A 23,433-nucleotide genomic window follows, 5' to 3' on the forward strand; every position below is an offset into this window, starting at 1 on the left:
CGCCACGGGCGGCCTCCAAGCTTTTACATTAGATTGCCCATTCATATACTCTAGAATCATTGGTTTGACTAGCCCCGCTGCATCCCGTCCCTGCCCCTCTCTGCCTTCCACACATCCCCCAATCCGCCACCCTCGCTCTAGTTACTTATCTCGGACCTAGCCATAAACCTGAATGAAATATACACACACTACGCACTACTATTTGACCTGCAAACATAAATCACCAAATGACTGTCTCATCCCTCTGCTTAGTCATAGAAATTAGGATGAGTTGGACGATCTAGTCACGCAGGTAATGACAACGAGCAGGTAAGCTATTGGGAGCTCCTGGTGGCAACACTGACCGATGGTTCGACTCGTGCCTCAGCTCGCTAGTTAGGAACGATGCTGTACGTTGACACAAGGACATATGACCCCTAAGAATGTGATGACGTTATGTGTGTTCTTAGATTGTGGGACGTAGGGAATGTCCTCACTGGGTAGGCACTTCTAATATAATGTTGATGGTGAGTATTACTGATAAGATTTGAACTCGAGTTTCGAATCCACCGGGTCAGCACGAATCCCTTGAGCAACGGAGACTTACCCGCTGGCGCCTCCTCAGTACCGGTGGTTGACTCGCGCGTGTAGTACTGACGTTGTGTGTTATTTACTTAGTGTGCAGTGTGCGTTATGCGAAGACCGGCGCGGCGTGCTGATTGGTGTAGTGAGATGGTAAGTATCAAGTGAATAGATAGACAGATAGGTACACATTAATAGTTGTATAGACGGATAGCAGCGCCCACGAACCAGCTGGGAGGAGGTAACAGCCCAGAGAAGATTGCAAGATAGATAATAGGTAATAGATAGATAGAAAGATAGGTACTCATTAATAGATTTATAGATAGAGATGTATTGTCCACGTACATGTATTTGGCCAGGTAATGAATTGATAAGGACATGGCTGCTTTGTATTCAGTATTTTCCACGAGTTCCTCCCCATCAACCCACCCCCAAAATTTCTTACTACCCAGCATGCATGATTAGACACTCACTCCTCTTCCTCTTACAGATGCTCACCGTTCCGTCGTGTCATTGGTCAAGTGGAGACTATCAAGCAAGCCGTTGTGACCACCCTTTGTCGCAAGTCCCGGCGTGGGGAGATGAGCCAGGACCGCGAAGGGCAAAGGTAAAGGATGAACTGTTTTGTTATATTGATTTACTTCTCTCTGTTGTTGTTCTCTTTCGTGTTGTCACTTTGATTTATATTTTTGCTGTCACTACATCAACTACTAGTGTCTCTATTATTATGTCTTCTACTACTACTACTACTACTACTACTACTACTACTACAATCATCCATGCCTCAGTATCACCCCCCCTATCACTCCTGTACCTACAACTGTGCTAGTAGTTTCATTCTACTGCACTTGACTGCTACGATAACTTAACCACCATCACTTACCTACCATTATCAACTACCATCTCTTGAGTACTATACTTTACAACCATCACTTTACTACCATCGTTACTTCACAACTACCAATCCTCTACTACTACTTTCCTTTACTACAATCGCTATATAACTACCTCCCTTCCACTTTGCTGTCCCTTCCTTCACGTTCCCTTAAATCACCACACAGTCCTTTCCACAGGTTATGAAAGAAGGAAAGGTAGGGCGGGGTGGGGGAGTGAGGTAGGGAAGCTAGTGGTATCAGAGAGGATATCACAAACGTTCTTACACCATTTACAAGTCTTCAGGCAGTTTCCAGCACCATGTAGAATCAATTACATCATTTATGGCCAAGAAAAGCTGCTATTTGAACGTCCAGTGGTGTAATGCTAGGCCTATACGTTACCTGTAATAGAGCAAATGGGCCTACGTGAAAAGCCGCGTTAGAGAAATATAGTAATGACCTAATAACCTTAAATTTGAACCGAATAATACTGAAAGGAAAAGGAGAAAGAGGCGGAGTAATAGAGTGCTACAGAGGCGGAACTAACGCCGGGCCGCAGGGAGCTGAGGGGAGCGGGCGACGACACACCCGGGGCTCGTTAAGTAAGGGGAAGGGCGAGGGGAAGAGGGGAGGGAAGGAGAGGGGAGAGGATATAAGGATAGGTGAAGAGAGGTGAGGTTAGGGGAATGGAAAAAGAGTTGTAGTTTAAGAGGAGAGATATGGGGAGGAAGGGGAAGGAGAGGAGGGGAGGGGAAGGGAAAGGAGGGTTGGAGAGAAGGGGATGTGAGGGGAAGTGAGGCTCAGGGGAGGGAAAGTAAGGGAAGGGAAGAAGAGGTGTAGTATAAGAGGTGAGAGACAAGGGAAATGAGGGGAAGTGAAGCTGTGGGGAGGAGAAGTAAGGGGGAGAGGAGAGGAAGGAGAAGGAGGTGTTGGATGAGCGTTCAGAAGGGAAGGGGAGGGGAGGGGAAAATAGTTGTGTTATAAGAGGCGAGAGAAGGAGATAAAGGGAAGTGAGGCTGTGGGGAAGGGGTGCAAGAGGAGGGGGAGGGGAGGGGAGGGGAGGGGAGGAGAGGGGAGGATGAGGGGATTTATACGAAGCTACGCGGCGTAAAGTTAAGCCGCGTTGTGCTGAGAACTTATTTTCTGACCTAGTTTTTTTTTTTAATTTTTCGTTCTCAACTTCACCTCTGCCACTGACCCCTTTGTAAGTTGGGGAACCACTTTTTATTTATTTTTTTCAAGTTTTTTTTTTTTTTTTTTTTGGGGGGGGGGTATTCGTACATTCACGCCACGTATTGGAATTTCATATATATACGTAACTACCAGTGTTTTAAATTTATATTTCTCTTCCTATGACAGTTTTTTCCTTCTTCTAGTGTTCATATATTTCAATTATTCTTTTTCTCTCTCTTTTTCCCTGTCCTTTGAATTATTGACGTTGTTCCATATATACGTTTACATTCACCTCAGTCTAATTTTTTTCCGTCTTGCTTTACTAATTTTTTTCTTCCATCTCGTGTTAATATATTTCAAACTTTCCTTTCATCTTTCTCTTCCCTGTCCTTTGAAGTATTGAGGTTATTTTATACATATATTTACGGACACCTCATTCTCCTTTTTGTCTGTCTTTCTTCAATATTTTTTTTCCTTCTGCTGTCAATATATTTCAATTATTCATTTCATCTCTCTTTTCTCTGTCCTTTGATATATTGAGGTCAACCATATATACGCTTACATTCGCCTAAGTCTCCTTTTGTTCGTCTTTCTTTAAAAACAATTTCCTTCTTTTACCGTTAATATATTTCAATTATTTTTTCATCTCTCTCTTCTCTGTCCTTTGAAATATTGAAGTCATTCCATAGACACGCTTACATTCACCTAAGTCTCCTTTTGTTCGTCATTCTTTATTTTTTTTTTCCCTTCTTTTACCGTTAATATATTTCAGTTATTTTTTTCGTCTCTTTTTTTCTCTGTCCTTTGAAATATTGAGGTCATTCCATATATACGTTTACATTCACCTAAGTCTCCTTTTGTTCGTCTTTCTTTAATATTTTTTTCCGTCTTTTACAGTTAATATATTTCAATTATTCTTTTCATCTCTCCTTTCTCTGTCCTTTGAAATATTGAGTTTATTCCATACATATATTTCTGCTTCTTTTCGTCTTCTTTAACAATATTCATCAGCTAGTGTTAATATATTTCAAACCTTCCTTTCACATCCCTTTTTCCTGTCCTATTAAATTTGAGCTTTTTCCATACGTATTTACATTCACCTCAGTCTTCCATTTTTTCCTTTCTTTTCTCTATTAAATTTTTCCTTTGACGTGGCTTACATTTTTTCCCCTCTTCCATTTCCATTTTTTCCTTCCACCGTCTCTGGTTCATCACCTCGCCATTCATCCTTCCTCTCCTCCTTTCTCTTCCCTCCCTTCCCCTTCATTCTCTCCCAATATTCCTCTCTTCCTCTTTTGTTCTCTTTCGCGGCCTCATAAGGGAGCAAGAGTGGGCGGCGAGGGGCGTGAAGGAGAGCCGAGGGGAGGCGCCGGGAGCAGAACGAAGTTTTCTACAGAGGGGAGCGTCAGAGAGAGAGAGAAAGAGAGAGAGAGGGAGAGGAAAAGAGAGAGAAAAGAGAGCAGTAAGGTGAAGAAGGAATGGTAAGACTTTAGATACGAAGAAGAAATGAGAGAGAGAGAGAGAGAGAGAGAGAGAGAGAGAGAGAGAGAGAGAGAGAGAGAGAGAGAGAGAGAGAGAGAGCTAAGGTGAAGAAGGAACGGGAAGACTTTTTATACGAAGAAGGGATGGAAGAGGAGAGGATGAGGGGAGTGATGAGATGAAGGGTTAAGGGGAACAGAGCTTAAGGAAAATGAGGGTTAGGAGAGGGAAAGTGGGAAGTGAGAGGAGGGATGATGATTTTAAGAAGGTATATTTATTTTATCATTCTCCTCCATCCTACAACATCACCAGCCCCGTCTTATGTCTAACAAACACTTAAAATGTCAATCTACTGTATAGGCCTCTTTTGTCAAGCCCTATTGCCTATCAAGAAAGCGAAAAAGACGTTATAAATCATCATTCATTCCTACATTACTTCCGTTCTACTTTTTTTCTCCACTTGTCCTTCTTCCTTCTCTCCCTCCTCTTCCTCCTTCTCTTAATATCTCCTTATATAGGTTGTCAGGGGTAGGTGAGGAGGGGTAAGGGATAAGAGGAGGAAGAGGAGAAGTAAAGACTGGTAAAGTGGAGGAAAGAGAGAGAGAAACAGGTTTTGAGGAAGGAGTGAGAGAAAGGGAGAGTGGAGGGATGAGAGGATGAGAAGAAGCAGAAGAGAGGTGGAAGACGAGGGGAGGAATGGAGGAAAGAAAGAGAGATACAGGTTGAGTGGTGTGAGTTATAAGGAAGGGGGAAGAGGAATGGGAAGGTGAGGGGGGATATGAAGGGGGTGAAGGAAGGAGGTGAGGGGGTAGCAGAATCGTGGAGGAGAAGAAGCAGAAGAGAGGTGGAAGAATGAAGGGAGGAATGGAGGAGAGAAAGAGAGATACAGGTCGAGTGGTGTGAGTTATAAGGAAGGAGGAAGAGGAATGGGAAGGTGAGGGGGGTATGGAGGGGGTGAAGGAAGGAGGTGAAGGGGGTGAGGGGGATACATAGTCGTAGATCAAGGAGGGTAATACGTGTGTCCGGGTGGCTGCATACGACCGTTCAAAGGAGACAGTTGATTGGATATCCCGAGGCGAGAGAAGAAGCCTGTCTGGGGGCCTTCTTTTATTCATTATATCCCTCTTTGTGTGTCACTATCTCGCGTCTGCCTGTCTGTGTGTGTTGTTGTCTATGTCTGTCTCTGTCTCCCTGTCTAATTTCCTGTCTATCTGTTTGTCTGTTCCTTACGTAACTTCAACAAAAAATATAAGTAACTTGTCTTTCTATGTATTTATGTGTGTGTGTGTGTGTGTGTGTGTGTGTGTGTGTGTGTGTGTGTGTGTGTGTGTGTGTGTGTGTGTGTGTGTTTTCTTTTCCACGCACCCTTTCAATGTCTTCACATCCCATACTGCTATATTTATCCACCTATCATCCCCCCCCACCCCCCCTTTCACACAAACACACCCTACAAACGTTTTCCACCCAGCTTATTCAACGTTCCCTGCACACACCCCTTCCCCTTCATTCAACGTTTTCCTTCCCGGCCACGAAACTATCCACCCCAAAAATTTATTCACCGGAGGGAAGAGGAGGAAGGAGGAAGAAAAATATATTAAAAAATAGAAGCCTCCTCCTCCCTCGTTTTTCGCTCTTCGTTAGTATGCTGCGTAAGGGCCGTTTTTGTGCCGGCGAAGCAGCTGTTGTTTATTGGGACACCTGTTGAGGCGCCTTCCTTACTGCCGGTTTTTGCTCATGGCTGTTGTTGTGTTTTTAGTTATAGGAAAAGCAAGGCTGAAATTGAAGACATAAGAGGGAGAGAGAGAGAGAGAGAGAGAGAGAGAGAAACCTTAACATTATATTTAAATCACTAACGCACTTTTATAAGCCCCTTTAATAACCACAATGAGAAAGAAAGAAAAAAAGATAGATAGATAGACAGAGTGGAGGCGATGGCTGAGTGGTTAGCGTGCGGGCGTGGTGAGCTTAGGGACGTAGGTTCGAATCCCACGCTGACAATTTCCAACCATCAGCCCGATCGGTAGACACAAGTGATTAAAGTCTCGTCGAAAAATAAGCGTAATACCGCCAAAGAAGAAAGAAATTAAGAGTTGGGGGAGAAAAGAAGGATCGGAAAAGCGGTGTGAATAAGAGGAGGAGGAGGAGGAAGAAAAGGGGGAGGAGGAGGAAGAGAGAAGAGAAGGAGGAGCACGGTGTTGGTCTCAAGCGCATAACGTGTTGAAAATAAAGTGAGGTTGAGAGATGAATAATGAAAAGGAAAAAAAAAGAAAGTGTAAGACTCTCGAGATCGAAAAAATGTTAAATATGAGGCGATTTTAAGATTTTTATGGTGAATGTTATAATACGAGAGAGAGAGAGAGAGAGAGAGGACAGGAGTGCCAAGATAGGGTGCCAGGCAGTGGTCTTAAGGCACTTTGGCGAGCATGCCCTAAGTGCTGATAGAGGCAAAGTGGAGGAGGAGGAGGAGGAGGAAGAGGAAGAAGAGGAGGAGAACGAGAAATAGTAGGAGGAAGAGAAAGACAAGAACGAAGAAACAAAGAGGGAGAAGGAGGAAGAGAAAGAAGAGGAAAAGAAGGAAGAGGAGAAGGAGGAGGAGAATTTCGAGAAGCAGAAGAAGAAAAAGGAGGAAGAGGAAAAAGATGAAGAGAAAGAGGAGAAAGAGAAGAAAGTTAAAGATTCAGAGGAAGAGGAAGAGGGAGAAGGAGGAAAGACAAGAAGACAGAGGTGGACGAAATGAGAAAGAGGAGGAGGAGGAAAAGAAGGGAGAGGACGAGGACGAGGATGACGATGACTAGATGGAGGAGAAGAAGAAAGAGGAGCTAAAAAAAGGAAGAGGAGGAAGAGGAGGAGGAGGAGGAGGAGGCTGGCTTTGTGACCTTGGTGGTGTGGAAGCAAGAGTAAAACTGCAGCCACGCCTTCACTTCCATTACTGAAAGGTTGTTTTTCCGCCTGCAGGGCTGAAAGAGAGAGAGAGAGAGAGGGAGAGGGAGAGGGAGAGAGAGGGAGAGGGAGAGATAGGAAGAAGGAAAATAAAAAAGCAAACAAAACTAAAAAGGCGAAAGGGAAGGAAGGAAAAGGAAAATGGAAGAAAGTGAAGAGAAATGGAAGGAATATAGTAAGAAACAGGCGAAGGAAAGGAGGATTAAAAGAAGGAGAGGAGGAAAAGGAAGAGGTGGAGGAGGAGAAGGAGGAGGAGGAAAAGTGAGGCAAGCTTGGAGAAGAAAAAGGAGGAAAAAGATAATGAAACAGAGGAAAAAGATGATGAGAGAGAGAGAGAGAGAGAGAGAGAGAGAGAATTATCCGTATTTGTTTGTTTGTACGCTTCGCTGTTCATCCTGTCGGCACCTTGTATTTTACGGGTCAAAGTTCATTCATGCCGGTATTAAATTCTCTTATTTTCTCCCATCGTAAAGTATTTTAGCATTTATAGAACAATTCCATGTCTCTTTTTCAGAAATCAAGAAATCTATTTGCACAAAATCAATGACACAGAAAATTCCTCGCCCACACACAACAGATCCACTCAACACAAAATGTCCAGTAATTCCTTCATATTTTCGTTCATAATCAGTTCAGTTCCATAAACCTCCTTCAGTCCATCCTTCACCACAAAATTCCATCTGGGGTCCACCCAACATAAACAGACCCAATAATTCTTGCATAATTTCGTTCATAATCAAGAAATCCATTTACTTAAACTTAATAACACTGAGTAACTCATTGCTCCCCCCCCCACCCCACCCCACCCTCAACCGTGCGGTAGAGCTCTGCGCTGCCAGACTTCACGGTCTAGAAGGCGGAGGTTCGAGCCCTGCTCAGGCCCGGGATTGTTCCACTGAGAGGGGAGCGGTTACTGTTCCTGGAACAAAGGGGACGGGGTGTATGGTGTGTGAAGGTCCCGGCAGTACCCAGAGACCGACATAACGACCCTTGCTCGGGTCGGAAGGGTACTTTGCTGGCGATAACGAGCCCAGCTCGTGATCAGGCCGGGGGAGAATTACACAGCAGATTCACTCTGTGCCATCAATCTTAGGCCACGTTTGGTAGTCCAGCACCGCTTCGGGACGTACGACAGCTTTTCCTGCAGCGCTGCCACCACGGAGATGAACTCCGTTGCCACGCGCATCCATAGCGCATACTCCCAACCTTCACCTTACGTTTACCTGCCTACTGTCCCACCATTCCTCTGCACCGTTACCAGACGTAGGAGCGCGGGGCTACGAGCTGTCACCTGCGTTGGCAATAATGAACAGAGCGACAATAAACTTGGTCCATATTTTACGCCGCCATTATCTTTCCGGAGAGCGTTGAGAGAGAGAGAGAGAGAATCGAGTTCATGGATGAGAGACAGTAAAGGAGAGAGAGAAAAGAGGGAGAGAACAATATATGTCAAGAACGTTCGTATGAGAGAGAGAGAAATTAAAGATAAACAAGACAAGAGAAAAAGATAAATAAACAAATAATAAAGATAAACAAAGAAACACACACACACACACACACACACACACACACACACACACACACACACACACACACACACACACACTTAAACAAACAAACAAACAAACACACACTAACACACACACGCACAGTTGCACACACACATTTCTACACGGAACATAGACACAATAACACTGAGAGTAGATATAGTGTTCTGCGTCACCCCAGCACCACACAGCTTCCACACATGACCTCCATCCTCCCTTCCCCCCATCCTCCTCCTCCCCTCCCTCTTCCTCCTCCTCTTCTCCTTCCTCCTCAAATGTTTCCTCCCTCCCTTCCTTCCCTCCTTCCCTTCCTTCCTCCTGTATCATTTTCCTCCCCTCCCCCCTTTTTCCTCTCCTCTTCTACCCTTCCTCCTTTTCTTCCTTCCTTCCTTACGCATTTCTTATTCCTTCCTCCTACTTTCCCTTATTCCTTCTTTCCTTCACCCTTTCCTCCATTTCTTGTCTTCCCTCCCTTTCCTCCTTCCCTCTCTCTTCTCTACTTCTTGTCTTCCCTTCCTTCCTCCCCTTCCCTTGTTTTACTCCTTGTCTTTCCTCCTTCCCTCCTTCTCCTTTATTCCACTCTCTCTCTCTTTCCTCCCTTTAAAACCCTCAATTCGTTTATGCTCTGCCTTCTTCTTCTTCTTCTTCTTCCTCCTCCTCCTCCTCCTCCTCTCTTAACTCTTTTATGCCTTCTACTTTTCCCCACATCTTCTCTTTAGTGGTTTTTCTTTCAATTATCATTCCTTCGCTTTTTCTTATATTCTTCTTCTCCTTTCCAATCTCTTTCTTCATTCTTTTCTTTGTTCTTCCTATTGCCATCTACGTCTTCCCAATCCCTTTCTCTTTGCATACTATTTCTTCATTCCTTTCTTTGCTTCTTCCTATTTGCATCTACTCCTTTCCTATCTCTTCCCTTTATTATGTACCATTTCTTCATTCCTTTCTCCTGCCTCTTTCTCCTCCCCTCCTTGCCCATTCAGCGATCCCCAAGCACTCATTCTCTCCTTGTCTCCCTCCCTTCCTCTCCTTCTTCCTTTTTCTTTCCTCCCCTCTCTCATCTCTTCTGTTTTTCTGCCTTCATTCACCAATCTCCCTTCTCTCTACTCCCTTCCTTCCCTCCAAAGCTCCCTAGGCACTTATCTCTCCTTGTCTCCCTCCTTTCCTCCTCTTCCTTCTCCTCATCTTCGCTTTGCCTCCTCTTCTCTTCTTGCTTCATTCACTCATTGTCCTTCTCTCTGTCTCCTCTTACTTCCCTCTAATGCTCCCTAGGCTCTCCTCTTTGACTATTTCATTTTCTAGCCTCCTTCTTCCTCTTCCCTTTTAACCTTCTGTCTTTCTGCTTCCCTTTATTCTGTTCTTGTTGTCCATGCTAGTGTGCCGAAGGACGTATGATGACAAAATGTATGGTTGACGGAATGTATGGTTGACAGAATGTGTGATTGATTGAATGTATGATTGATAGAATGTATGACCAGGCGGAGAAGTGGCAGATGGAGTTCAATGTCGGGAAGTGTAGTATTCTGAGTGTAGGCAGGAATAACCGTGTAGATATTAGAGATTTAGGAGTCTTAGTGAGCTCTGACCTTTGTCCTAGGCCTCCTGCAGACTCCTTATGTTCTAATGTTCTTCTAACCCGCTTCTCCTTCTCTCAGCTTCCTCCTACTTCCCCTTCAACATTCCCTAGACACTCCTTTTCTTTACTACCCTTGCTTTTCAACTCCATGTATCTTCGTTTCTTTCCTCTCCTCTGCATCTTCCCTCTGTCTACTCCCTTTCTTCTCTCTTAATTCTCCCTACTTATTCTTCCTTCACTTCCCCCCCTCTCCGTTTCCCTTCCTTCTTTCCTCTATTCTACTTTCACCTCTCCCTCATCTTATCTTCTCTTTCTTCTCCCCCTCATCTATTTCTTCTGCATATCTTACTCCTCTCTGTTTCCCTCCCTTCCTTCCTGTCATCTACTTTCGCCTCTCCCTCCAAGCTTCTCTTCCCTTTCTCCTTCCCTTCTATTTCTTCTACATACCAAGTCTTACCTCCCACGCCTCTCTGTTTCCCTCCCATCCTCTCCTCTACTTCCCTCTCTCCCTGCAAGCCTCTCCATCCATTCCAGTCACTCCTCCTCTTCTTGTCAGGCGCCTCCCATCCTCCTCCTCTTGATCTCTACTCCCCAGGTGACTGTAGCGCACGTGAACACACCTGCCGGGAACGTGAGACAGGTGTGGAAGGTGTGTAGGAGGTGGTGGTGGAGAATGAGAAGGGAGAGATAGAAGGAGGAGAAGGAGGAGGAGGAAGAAGAGGAGGAGGAGGAGGAGGAGGAGGAGGAGGCTTAGTTGAGAATGGTGCTTGAATAGAGATGGGCAAGTCGAGAGAGAGAGAGAGAGAGAGAGAATCTGAACCAAGTCACACCCGGCTTAGTCTTCAATCTTACTCCTACTATTGTTCTTCTTCCTCCTCCTCTCCTTCCTCTTCTCCTCCATTTTCTCTCTCTTCCCTTCTTCCTTTCTTCCTTCCCCTCCCTCCTTTCATTCCTTCCCTTTTACTCTCCAGTTTTCTTATTTCTTCCTTCCTTCCTTTTCCCCTTCTTCCCCTCCTCCTTCCTGCCTTCCTTCCTTCCTTCCTTCCTTCCTCTCCTCCTTCCTTCCTTCCTTCCTTCCAACCCTTTGACCTCTCTTTGTTCCCTTTTTTTTTACCTCTCTCTCTCTCTCTCTCTCTCTCTCTCTCTCTCTCTCTCTCTCTCTCTCTCTCTCTCTCTCTCTCTCTCTCTCTCTCTCTCTCTCTCTCTCTCTCTCTCTCTCTCTCTCTCTCTCTCTCTCTCCTTTCCCTCCCCCTCCCCTCCTCTAATCTTCCTTTTTCCTTCTCTTCCTTTCCCCTCCCTCCCCTCCTCCTTCCCTTCCCCTCCTGTATCCTCCCTTCTTTCCTTCCTTCCCCTCCTCCTTCCCTCCCATTCTCCTTCCCTCGCCCCCTCTTCACTTATCCTTCCTTCCTCTCTTCCCTCCCATCCTCTAACCTTCTACTCCTTCCCTTCTTCTCCCTCGTCCCTTCCCAGTCCTCCCTTCCCCTCCTCTTCCCTCCCCCCCTTCCTCCATCCCTCCTGTTCTTTCCTCCACCCTTCCATCCACGCGGGACAGACCATTTTTCACTGCCGCGTCAAGATGCAGAAGCGGAACAAGAGACTCGAATTTATCCTCTAAAAAAAACTGCATTGATCTTGGGCTGGGTCTTGGTTATAGGGGGTGGGGTAGGGCAGAGGGGGGAGGGGGAGGGGGATGCGTTTGTTTGTGTGTTTGTGTGTGTGGGGGTGATGTTCTTTCTTATTTTTTTTCTCTTTCTTGCTCTAATATTTTTTGTCTAATATATTATAACTTCTTTGAGAGTTGGGATTTCTTTCTTTCTTTTCCTTTCTCTCTCTCTCTCTCTCTCTCTCTCTCTCTCTCTCTCTCTCTCTCTCTCTCTCTCTCTCTCTCTCTCTCTCTCTCTCTCTCTCTCTCTCTCATTCTTCCCGCCATATATAACTACTGTAAGATTTGTGGGACTCATTCCGTGTGATTTCTCTCTCTCTCTCTCTCTCTCTCTCTCTCTCTCTCTCTCTCTCTCTCTCTCTCTCTCTCTCTCTCTCTCTCTCTCTCTCTCTCTCTCTCACACACACACACACACGAACCCATCACCACCACCACCACCACTACCACTACCACTACCTCTACCAACCCCAGCACCACCACTACCACCCCCAACACCACCACCACCACCACGACAGCTGGGGTGAGTTATCGTACCAGCTGCCGTCGGAGTGTCGTCTCGCAGTTGTCGTACAGCGCTGCCCCGACGCCCTTCAAATCGCCTCTCTTAATGCTTATTGCCTTCACTCTCTTCTCTCTCTCTCTTTCTCTGTCTGCCTCTCTTTCTCTCTCTCTCCTGTTGCTTTTTTCTCTCTTCTTTTTCTTCTTGGTTCCTTCACTTCTTGGCTTTCTTCTTGCTCTCTTTCGCCCCCTTTCTCACTCTTTCTTCCTCTTGTTATTTTTCTTTTTATCTTTTTCCTCGCTTCCTCTCTCTATCCTTTCCTCCCTCCTGTCTCTCTCTTTCTTCTCTCTCACTCTTCTTCTCCCTTCATTCTCTTGAGTTTCTTGTCTCTCTCTCTCTCTCTCTCTCTCTCTCTCTCTCTCTCTCTCTCTCTCTCTCTCTCTCTCTCTCTCTCTCTCTCTCTCTCTCTCTCTCTCTCTCTCTCTCTCTCTCTCTCTCTCTCTCTCTCTCTCTCTCTCTCTCTCTCTCTCTCTCTCTCTCTCTCTCTCTCTCTCTCTCTCTCTCTCTCTCTCTCTCTCTCTCTCTCTCTCTCTCTCTCTCTCTCTCTCTCTCTCTCTCTCTCTCTCTCTCTCTCTCTCTCTCTCCCTTCCTTTCTTCCTCTCCTTGTTTCCTTCTCTTTCTTTTTTTCTTCTTTTTATTTTTTTCACTTTTTCTCTTCTCCTCCCCTTCGTTCTTTTCCTTTTTTTCACTTTCCCTAATTTTTTCTTCCCGTTTTTTCTTTCGTTCGTCCCTTCTTCAGTAATTTGCTTTCTTTGTCTCTAGTTTCGCTCTCTCTCGTCTATTATCTCTTTCGTGTCCGTATTTTTGCTTTCACTAATTTCCTTTCCATCGCTTTCCTCTTTCCTTCTTCTCGTTTTTATTTATTTATTACTTTTTTCTCCTTTGCTTTTCTTATTTCCTTTTTGTTTTTCTTGTTTATTGAATTTACAACCTTTCCGTTTTCTGTGTTTTTTTTACTTACTAAATTTGCAACCTTCTCATTTTTTTTCGCTTATGTTTTTTTGTTTTCTCTTCCTCTCATTTATATTTTCTCTGTCCTTCATTTCTCTTTTTTTTCATAATCGCCAATGGTCTTTTTGTTTTCCTTTCCACGTTCTTCTTTTATATATTTTTTACACTTTCCTCAATAATTGTTCATCTCTCTCCTTTCTTTCATCCACTTTTTTCTTCTCTTCCTCTCATTTATTTTCCCTCCTTCATTTCTCTTGCTTTTCATAATCGCCAATGGTCCTTTTATTTTCCTTTCCACTTTCTTCTTTTATCTGTTTCCACTTTCCTCAATATTGTTAATCTCTCTCCTTCCTTTCATCCACCCTCCTTCACCTCTCACCTCCTCCTCTTCCTCCTCCTCTTTTGCCTCTTACCCTTTTATTTCTCATGTCCTCCTCCTCCTCCTCCTCCTCCTCCTCCTCTTGTCCCTGTTTGCACTTCCTTCCTCTTCTCTCCCCTTCTCCTTCCTCTTATCTTCCCTCTTCTCACCGTCTCTTCAGCATTAACAAGGGCCATTATGTATCTCCTTCATTTCCCCTTCCTCTTCCCTTAGTCCTCCTCCTCCTCCTCCTCCTCCTCCTCCTCCTCCTCCTCCTCCTCCTCCTCCTCTTCTTCTCCTCCTTCTCTTTCTCATCGTTTAACCTTTCTATGTTATCCGTTACTCCTCTTTCTCTTTCTTTTTTTTTATTGCGTTTTCATTCTCTTTTATATTCTCGTTTCGTTTATTTTTCCTTATTTTCTTATCTTATTTCTCCTCCCAACTCCTTTTCATGTCGCCTTTTCTCTCCTCTCCCATTATTTTCTTCCTTCCTTTCTTTCTCTCCTTTCCTCTCCATTCTTTTCTTTCCTCTATGATTTCATTTTCCCTCATCTGCATTTCTTTTCCTTAGTAGTTTTTCTCCTATTCTTTCCTTCCATTCTCCCTTTCCTGCTTTTTCCGTCGCTTGATTTTCATATTGTATTTCCTTTCCCATCCCTTCCCTTCTCATCCCATGCCATCCCATTCCCATCACTTCCCATCCCTTCCTTTCCCATCATCCTATAATTTTCCTCTCATCTCCCTCTTCTCTCTATCTCTCTCTCCCCTTGCATGCTCACCCTTTCCAGATAGAACAGTGGATGTATGAAGCAGATGAAGCAGCGTGTAGTTAATGTTGAATGGAGTTTCTAGCGGAGGGGAGGGAGATTTATGAAGGGGGAAGGCGGATGGGGAGCAACTGGTTCACAAGAGTTACCATGTGAAGCCCTACCGACTGACTGACTGACTTGCCCCTTGTAGTCAACTTAGGATCATGGTCTTAAGCGTATCGGGCCCCTATTTCGACAATTTCCCAAGGCCACAGAGAAGAGTAACCGGGTTTTCATGGGTGGTTTTCTCGTTCAAGACGCAGAAGTCGGGTAAAACTATCACCAGGATCACAAAACCCACCAACTGGCCCCTTGTAGTCAACTTAGGTCCATAGTCTTAAACGTATCGGGGCCCTATTACGACTATTTCACAAGGCCACAGAGAGGAGTAACCGGGTTTTCATGGGTGGTTTTCTCGTTCAAGAGGCTGAAGTCGGGTAAAACTATCACCAGGATCACAAAACCCACTGACTAGCTTCTTGTAGTCAACTTAAGTCCATAGTCTTAAAGGTATCGGGCTTCTATTATGATTATTTTCAAGGCCACAGAGAAGAGTAACGGGCTTTTCATCTTTCACCCGCTAAAAATCATCTCACCTCCTCTCCCCATTTTGTTTGATATACTAATGTTTTTTTATTTTTTTATTTGTTATTCTCTTCCTCATTCCATATTCCTCTGCAGTATCTCATCTTGCTCATTTGTATGCTTTTCCATTTCAAGTTAAGACATTTATATTTGCAAGTTCATTTTTTTGTTTATTTACTTTCGATAGTGTGACTTGTTTACATACTATTATTAAATTTGTTTTCCTTCTTTCCTCCCATTTTCTCTATCCATTTATTCATTCCAGTTCTTTTATTGCTCTCCGTTTCCCTTTCTCTCCGAATTCACAAGTTTTCCAGTTATTTCGTTTTCTATCATTTCGCATTTTCCCATTTTCTCTCTTACCCAATCTACATTTTCCTTCTCTTTTCCTATTTCATTTTCTTTCCTAATTTACTGGCAGTCTTACTTCTCATTCTTCTGTTATCTATATCTATCATTCCCTTCCTCTTCATCCTCTACCGCGTTCCCATTGTCTTCCATCCCTCTCCATTTTCTTTCTCCCTCATTTTCAGGTATTACTTTGCCAGATCGCCTTCCCCTTATTAGCCTTCCTTCCCTCCCCTTCCCTTCGTCCCCTTTCTTAGGTGTACTTTGGGCTCAAGACTCAGGTCACCTACAGTACTCCAGTGTGTTATTATAATTGGGAGTCTAATTGTATCTGTGTGTGTGTGTGGGGGGGGGGGTTGCCTCTGTGTGTGTGTGTGTGTGTGTGTGTGTGTGTGTGTGTGTGTGTGTGTGTGTGTGTGTGTGTGTGAGTCTCATTTTAAGTTTTTCCTTCAGAGCCAACTTCTCATTTTCCTCCTCCTTCTCCTCCTCCTCCTCCTCCTCCTCCTCCTCCTCCTCTTCTTCCTCCTCCTCCTCCTCCTCTTCCTCCTCTTTTTTTTCTTATTTGATAGCAGTTGTATTTTGTTTTTGTTTTTGTTTTCTTTCTCCATTTGCTCCTCTTCCTTCCTTCTCTTCTACCCACATCTCCTCTTCCTCCTCCTCCTCCTCCTCCTCTTCCTCCTCTTCCTCCTCCTCTGCTGCCGCTGTTAGATATTTTTCTTGTTAACTTTGTGGGTGTTTTTTTCTCCCAATTTATATTTTCTTACTTATTTTCATTAAGTTTCCCGCGAGACAGCGTGTTCTTAGGTTGTTATTTGTAAGTTTTCTTCACGGCTCGCAATATCAATTTTTTGGGCGGTGTCTCTCTCTCTCTCTCTCTCTCTCTCTCTCTCTCTCTCTCTCTCTCTCTCTCTCTCTCTCTCTCTCTCTCTCTCTCTCTCTCTCTCTCTCTCTCTCTCTCTCTCTCTCTCTCTCTCTCTCTCTCTCTCTCTCTCTCTCTCTCTCTCTCTCTCTCTCTCTCTCTCTCTCTCTCTCATTCGTTCCTTATACCCTCTATTTTAACTCTAGTGGAAGTGGTGATGATGATAATGGGGTTTAGGGTTACTACTGGTGATGGTGGAGGTGATGGTGGGGGTGGGGGTGGTGGTCTGTGTGTGTGTGCGTGCGTGTGTCTGTGTAGCAATGTCGTGTACCCTACGTGTTCTCAGCTTTCATCGCTAAAGTACCTCTGTCGTAGCTCGCTCTCCCCACGTCACACTCACGTCTTCACTCTAATATCGTACGCTAACAACATGGAGCTCCTCGTATAACACTCGGAAACACACGCATTTGAATTTGTTTTATTACCGCCTTTGTCAGTCACGTTAATATTTCCTTCTGTTGCATAAAGTGAGGTAAGGTAAAGCTGGGGTGTTATCCTTGCAAGAGTGTTCTATGTCACCTGTCCTTAGCTTTCTCATATATCAACTTCAAATACCCTCATTAGTCTTACGTGTTTAGGACTGTTTTCATTCATCTTACCTTTCTACTCCACCCATTCTTACCTTCTTTACCCTAAACTAAGTAAGGTAAAGGTGGGATGTCATGCGCTTGAGTGTGCTTTGTTACCAGTCTTTTCCTTTGTCATATGTTAACATCAAATACCTGCATCGGTCTTACCTGTTGAGGGCCACAAGTACTTTCGCGATGTATGTGTATTCATGGATATTATGTGACTTTATTAATGCTGACAAATATTTTCTGATCTTTTCCAGGAGACCAAGTTCACCTTTACCACTTGGCTGACCGACATATCTAAGGAATGGTAAGTAATATAAAAAACGGCAGTTTAGAGACATTTTACTTTTTTTTTTTGTATTTGAGGTTTACTATGTTATTTCCTAAGGCTTGCTTCAAACTGTATTTTCTTTCAACTTCACAATATTTTCTCTGGCGGTTCATCTTTCCTGAGGTTTACTATATTTTCCTTGATACGATAGATTTTTCTTAAGAATCGTTATATTTTCATTGAGGCTCACTATATTTTCCTTGAGCTTCACAATATTTTCCTAGAGGCTCACTGTATTTCCCTTGATTCTCCCTTTATTCCTTTGTCTCACTATTCTACCTGCAGCTCACTATATATATTTCCTTGAGGCTCACTATATTGTTGTCAAGGCTCGCTACGTTTTCCTCTAGGGTCACCGACACATTCTAAAACTCCGATATATTTCCCGGAGAGATGCATCACGGTGCTTGGCGGTGAAGTATTGTTTTTCTTGCGCTTTCTTTTGTGTGTTCGAAAGCGTGTGTGTTCTTGAGTTTGTTTTCTTGTGGCTCTGAGTTTCGTTTTCTTTTCTTGTTTTTGTTTTTGTATCACGTTTTATCTGTTTATGTTAGCTGTCAGTTTTTTTTCTTTATTTTTCTGTCCGTATTTTGGTGTTTTCTTTATTTTCTGTTTTTTATATCATTATTTTCCTATTATTGCTCATTATTGTCCATTTTTTTGGTAAATGTCTTTATATTTTTGCCCTTACTAATCCTCTTTGTCTAACATTATTTATTTCTATACTTTTTCCTTTTTTGTTGCCAAGTTACTGTGATATTTATCCTCATTTTTTCATTAGTTCATCGTCTAACTTCATCTTTTTATACGCACTGTCGTTCTGTACCTATTTTCATTCACGTATGTCAATTTCTCCATATTTTTCTACTTGCCATTGTTCCTTTTCTTTTTCCTGGTATTCGTATATCGTGTGTAAGTGTTGTTAGCGGCAGTGTTGTGTGTTGCAGGTCACGGGTGGAAGGAGGGATGAGTGAATCTGATTTCCTCTCTCATATTTATTTTATGGAAATGTGTCAAGAGTCGAGTTCTCGTTATATTCCCTCCAATTATTTCTTTACGGCTTTGGAAAGAACAGGAGGAGAAGGGGGAAGAGGAGGCGGAGGACTGGAGGAAGAGGAGGAGGAGGAATACATACAAATACATACGAAGAACAGACACCAGAAGACCTATCGGTCAATGGCGAGGGTGTCTGTTTACTACCGCTACTACTAGTAATCTACGTGTGGCAAGACAGGAAGAGGAACAGGAGGAGGAAGAGGAGGAGGAGGAGGAGGAGGAGGAGGAGGAGGAGGAGGAGGAGGAGGAGGAGGAGGAGGAGGAATACATAGAAATACATAGGAAGAACAGACACCAGAAGACCTATCGGTCTATGGCGAGGGTGTCTGTTTACTACCGCTACTACTAGTAATCTACGTGTGGCAGGACAGGAAGAGGAACAGGAGGAGGAGGAGGAGGAGAAGGAGAAGGAGAAGGAGAAGGAGAAGGAGAAGGAGGAGGAGGAGGAGGAGGAGGAGGAGGAGGAGGAGGAGGAGACATATAAGTAGATAACTGACTGATTGAAGACCTGCTTAAGCTGTTTCTGTTTGGTGTTATCTCAGGAACTTTAGAGTCTTTAAGTGGAGAATACGTGGAATTCGATAGCCTGAATGTTTTCCTTTGATTGTCTATATATGTCCAACCTCACCTTCACTTGCCGGACACTCCCCGCCTCCACAATCTCCTCCTATAGACCATTCCATTCATCTGAACTTCTGAACGGGTAACTGTACGTCTTTTCATCCTTCAGACATGCTCCCTTTATCAGGTGCTAACGCCAACTCTTCCCACGCCTTCCACAGTACATTGTTTCCTTCCCTCGGGCTTACGTAGGTATAGTGTTACGTAGTGTTGTGTGGTGTTGCGTGCGTCAGAGGTTTACGAGTAAGAGGGAGAAAAAAATATGGGAGGATTGAAAAAGTCAGTTACTATTCATTCTAGTGCTCCATTGTGCCTCTCGTGGAAGTGTTGTGTACTACTACGAGGAAATGCTGTACCTGTAAACACCTGGAGCTATTTTTCCTTCCTCTCTATCTCTATCTATCTATCTATCTCTCGTGCTCTCTCTCGCTTTCTCTCTTAACCTTCACTGTGATTGCCAAAGCCCCGGAGAATAACATCACGTAGGTCTGATTGTGTGTGTGTGTGTGTGTGTGTGTGTGTGTGTGTGTGTGTGTGTGTGTGTGTGTGTGTGTGTGTGTTTTGCTGTCTGTCTTTCTTTCGCCTTGTTTAACTGTCAGAATGATCGCTTAAGTTCTCCCTCTGTTTGTTTGTATGATTGTCTTAGTAATTTTGTCTAATAGTCTGTTTACTTTTGTATGTATGTCTGTATTATGTATGTATTTAATGTATGGTGAATGTTTGTCTTTCTGTCACTATCTGCTTCTCTGAATACACACACACGGACACCCACCCACACACACACACACACAAAAGCCCTCCCACACACAGAACACACACAAACACATACAACTGCCTTCTTACACCCTCCCACACACACACAGAGCGGCTTAGGTCTTCACAGTTAAGTCTCTAGGTAACGGGGTGTCAGCGAGGGTCGTCATGCCGTCAGTGGTTCAGACAGACAGACACTTGGAACATTAGGAGGGAAATGTCAGCTGAATGAAATGTAGAGAGCGTATTTGTTACTACGGTCGCTTGTTTCCTCCTTTTCTTTTCCCCTTTATCATCTTTATGCTTTCCGAAGTGGTGTTCAACGTCTTTCCAGATACATTTCGATTGTGGCCTATGAGAGTCAATTAGAATTCGCTGTTTCGTTAAGGGGGAAAAAGGAAGGAGTCTCTCGCGTCTGCGTTTTATAAAGTGAAAAGAGGAGAGAATAAAAGAGGGAGGGGTAAAAGAGAAAAAGAGAAAGGGAGAGGTAGAGAAAAGAAGAAGAAAGAGGAGTCAACATCATCTTAGCGTTCTGATTTGATTCTTTCGTCTCTTTCTGTAATTCCTTTTTCTGTTTTACGTGGACGAGAGATTCTTATTCTTCTCTTCTTCTGATTATGATTCTTCGTTTCTTTCTGTAATTTCTCTTTATCTATTTCACGTGGACAAGAGCTTTTTCTCTCTTCTCCTACTCTTGATTTTAACCTTCACGTTCTACAATATCTTATCTTTCTGTAACGCTACCTATTTCACATGGATGAGAGCTTTTTTTTCTTTCCCTCCTCCTCTTGATTTTAACCTTCACCTTCTACTATTTCTTTCTGTAACTCTCTATCTATTTCACATGGACAAGAGCTTTTTTTTTCTCTCTTCTACTCTTGATTTTAACCTTCACCTTCTACAATTTTCAACCTTTACTAATCATCTTCATCCTCGTACTCCTTAATGTATATTCCTCCATATCCATCACCACCTGAACTCTCTCTCCCTCCCTCCCTCTCTCCCTCTCTCTCTCCCTCCCTCTCTCTCTCTCCCTACCTCCCTCACTCCCTCTCTCTCTCTCTCAAGGGGTTCGTGATGAAGGGTGGACGGGATGGATTCTGACACGACGATCAGTTTCAGGAGGCGAAGCGGCGACCTCCTCACCCAATGGAGGAGGAGGAGGAGGAGGAGGAGGAGGAGGAGGAGGAGGCAAGTGATAGGGACCAGAAGGTTTAGAAGGATAGGAAAAAGGAAGAAATGTGAGAAAGAAAGAAGAAAACGAAGTAATAGGAGAAAAGCAAGATAAATAGGAGGAGGAGGAGGAGGAGGAGGAAGAAGATAAGGAGGAGGAGGAGGAGGAGGAGGAAAGAGTAATGTGATGCAGATGAGGTTAAGAAGGGAGAGAAATAGGAAGAAATAAGACAAAGGAAGAAGAGGAGGAGGAGGAGGAGGAGGAGGAGGAGGAGGATTAGGCGAAGGAGGAAGAGAAGAAAGCTAGGGAAAGACGGTTTAAAGTATTCATTTTTCTTCCTAATAAGACTCAAATCTGCTCTCTCTCTCTCTCTCTCTCTCTCTCTCTCTCTCTCTCTCTCTCTCTCTCTCTCTCTCTCTCTCTCTCTCTCTTGTATTATTTTTTTCTCATTTTCTTAAATTTTTCGTTCTTTTTTACTTTAAGGTCAATTTTCTGTACAATATATATTTAAGTCCCCCTTTTAAATCTCTCTCTCTCTCTCTCTCTCTCTCTCTCTCTCTCTCTCTCTCTCTCTCTCTCTCTCTCTCTCTCTCTCTCTCTCTCTCTCTCTCTCTCTCTCTCTCTCTCTCTCTCTCTCTCTCTCTCTCTCTCTCTCTCTCTCTCTCTCTCTCTCTCATAGAAAACGGGACTAGGGCAAATTACTTCCCGGCACGAGAGAGAGTATTTTATTTCACGAAGGCAAATTGCTTGAGAGAGAAATAGTAATACCTAGTTTATTCCGCCCCTGCTGCTGCTCCCTACACGCGCCGGCTCTTGCTTGGCCTGAACCGGGAGATTAAATTAATAATCCCCCGATCATTGCTTCTGCCCTGGGAAGGTATAGGATGGAAGGAAGGTATAGGAAGAAAGGAAGATTGGTTTGCTTTGAGTTTACGCGTTTTCTCTCTCTTATTTCTTTTTGAGGGTGTGTGTTTTGTGTGTACGGTTTTGTTTGGTGTTAATTTGATCATCTGTTTTGTATGAGAAGGTTGATAGGAAGAAAGGAAGGAAGGAAGGAAGGAAGGAAGGGAGGTTAGAAGGTTGGTTTGCTATGAGTTTACGCGTTTTCTCTCTTTTATTTATTTTTGAGGTGGTGTGTTTTGCGTGTACGGTTTTGTTTGGTGTTAATTTGATCATTGGTTTTGTATGGGAAGGTTGATAGGAAGGAAGGAAGGTAGGAAGGAAGGAAGGATGGGAGGTTAGAAGGTTGGTTTGCTTTGAATTTACGCCCTTTCTCCCTTTTATTTATTTTTGAGGATGTGTGTTTTGTGTTTATGGTCTTGTTTTGTGTTAATTTGATTATTGGTTTTGTATGATAAGGTTGATAGGAAGAAAGGTAGGAAGGAAGGAAGGAAGGGAGGTTGGAAAGTTGATTTACTATGAATTTACGCTTTCTCTCTCGTTTTTGTTATTTTTCGTGTTTGTTTTTGTGTTGTTTTATATTTGCGTTAATTTATGGTTCCGTTTTCATTTGGTATTAATTTTGTTTTCTTCGTGTATGTTTTTTTATGGGGTGTTAGTTTGTTTATTTTCCTTTTTTTCTGTGTATAGGATTTTTATTTGCTATGTTGCTCGTTTTAATTATTTTATGTGTTAAGTGTTTCGTTTTCCGTTTAGGTGTTTTTATGGGGTACTTCGTTAAGGTGAAGTGTATTGATAGTTTATGGAGTGAAGTGAATTCTCCTTTAAATGCTGCGTTTCCTTGATGTCGTACAAGATAATTATTTCTCTTAAGATTATATACTGACTTGAATATTATTATTTTTTTTTCAATTTCCTCGTCGGCATATTTCCTTTTGTGTGTTAAGAAGGACGTAGTTTCATTAGTCACTCATTTGATTTCCTCCTCATCCTTCTCCTTCTACACTAACTCCTACCAATACTACTACTACTCCTACTCCTACTACTACTACTACCATATCCAGTTCTTCAAGCCCTCTACCCATTCTTCCAGCAGCTAACACTACCACCATTCACTTGCCCATTCCTCGAGCTTCTTCATCAACCTCCCTTCCTTTTCCCACCACCACCAGCCTCGCATGTGCCTCTCAGGAATCGCATGGCCACTTAATAAAGGACCTACCCACGTTGCTGCAAACCCTCTCACAGGTGCTTGTAATGCCGCCCTGATTGCATTATGAGTCCCGGCGTGGCCAGGTATTGCGTGTAAAGGGGTGGGCGCTGACATCATCACCTGCTCGTAATTAAGACCAGGTGTCGCGTTACCCTTACCTGCCCGAGACCCTGATAAACGCGAGAGAGGGAGGAAGGGAGAGAAAAATATACGAGCAGGTGAAAGCTCCTCCAGAATTCCTCCTCCTTAATGGTGTGTGTGTGTGTGTGTGTGTGTGTGTGTGTGTGTGTGTGTGTGTGTTGTGAGCAGATGGAGTGTTGTTGTCAAGCTATTATTCAGTGCCAGAGAGAGAGAGAGAGAGAGAGAGAGAGAGAGAGAGAGAGAGAGAGAGAGAGAGAGAGAGAGAGAGCCTGGCCTTTGTGGGTGAGTCAGGAAATGGTTGTCGCTTATTATTGTGCTAACCTTTCATTGAT

At 43.7% G+C, this 23,433-nt stretch overlaps 1 long non-coding RNA gene across 1 annotated transcript in view; it reads left to right on the top strand.

Annotated features, from left to right (window-relative positions):
• The first annotated feature begins 1,050 nt into the window (after positions 1–1,050).
• LOC126996231 (uncharacterized) overlaps positions 1,051–23,433 on the top strand; it is a 52,122-nt gene continuing 29,739 nt past the window's right edge. The window contains exons 1-2 of the long non-coding RNA XR_007751112.1: positions 1,051–1,168; positions 17,173–17,222. This is a non-coding gene — a long non-coding RNA (uncharacterized LOC126996231). The remainder of the gene's footprint in view (positions 1,169–17,172; positions 17,223–23,433) is intronic.

Source organism: Eriocheir sinensis, chromosome 9, assembly GCF_024679095.1.
Source record: "Eriocheir sinensis breed Jianghai 21 chromosome 9, ASM2467909v1, whole genome shotgun sequence".
Taxonomy (NCBI): Eukaryota; Metazoa; Arthropoda; class Malacostraca; order Decapoda; family Varunidae; genus Eriocheir; species Eriocheir sinensis.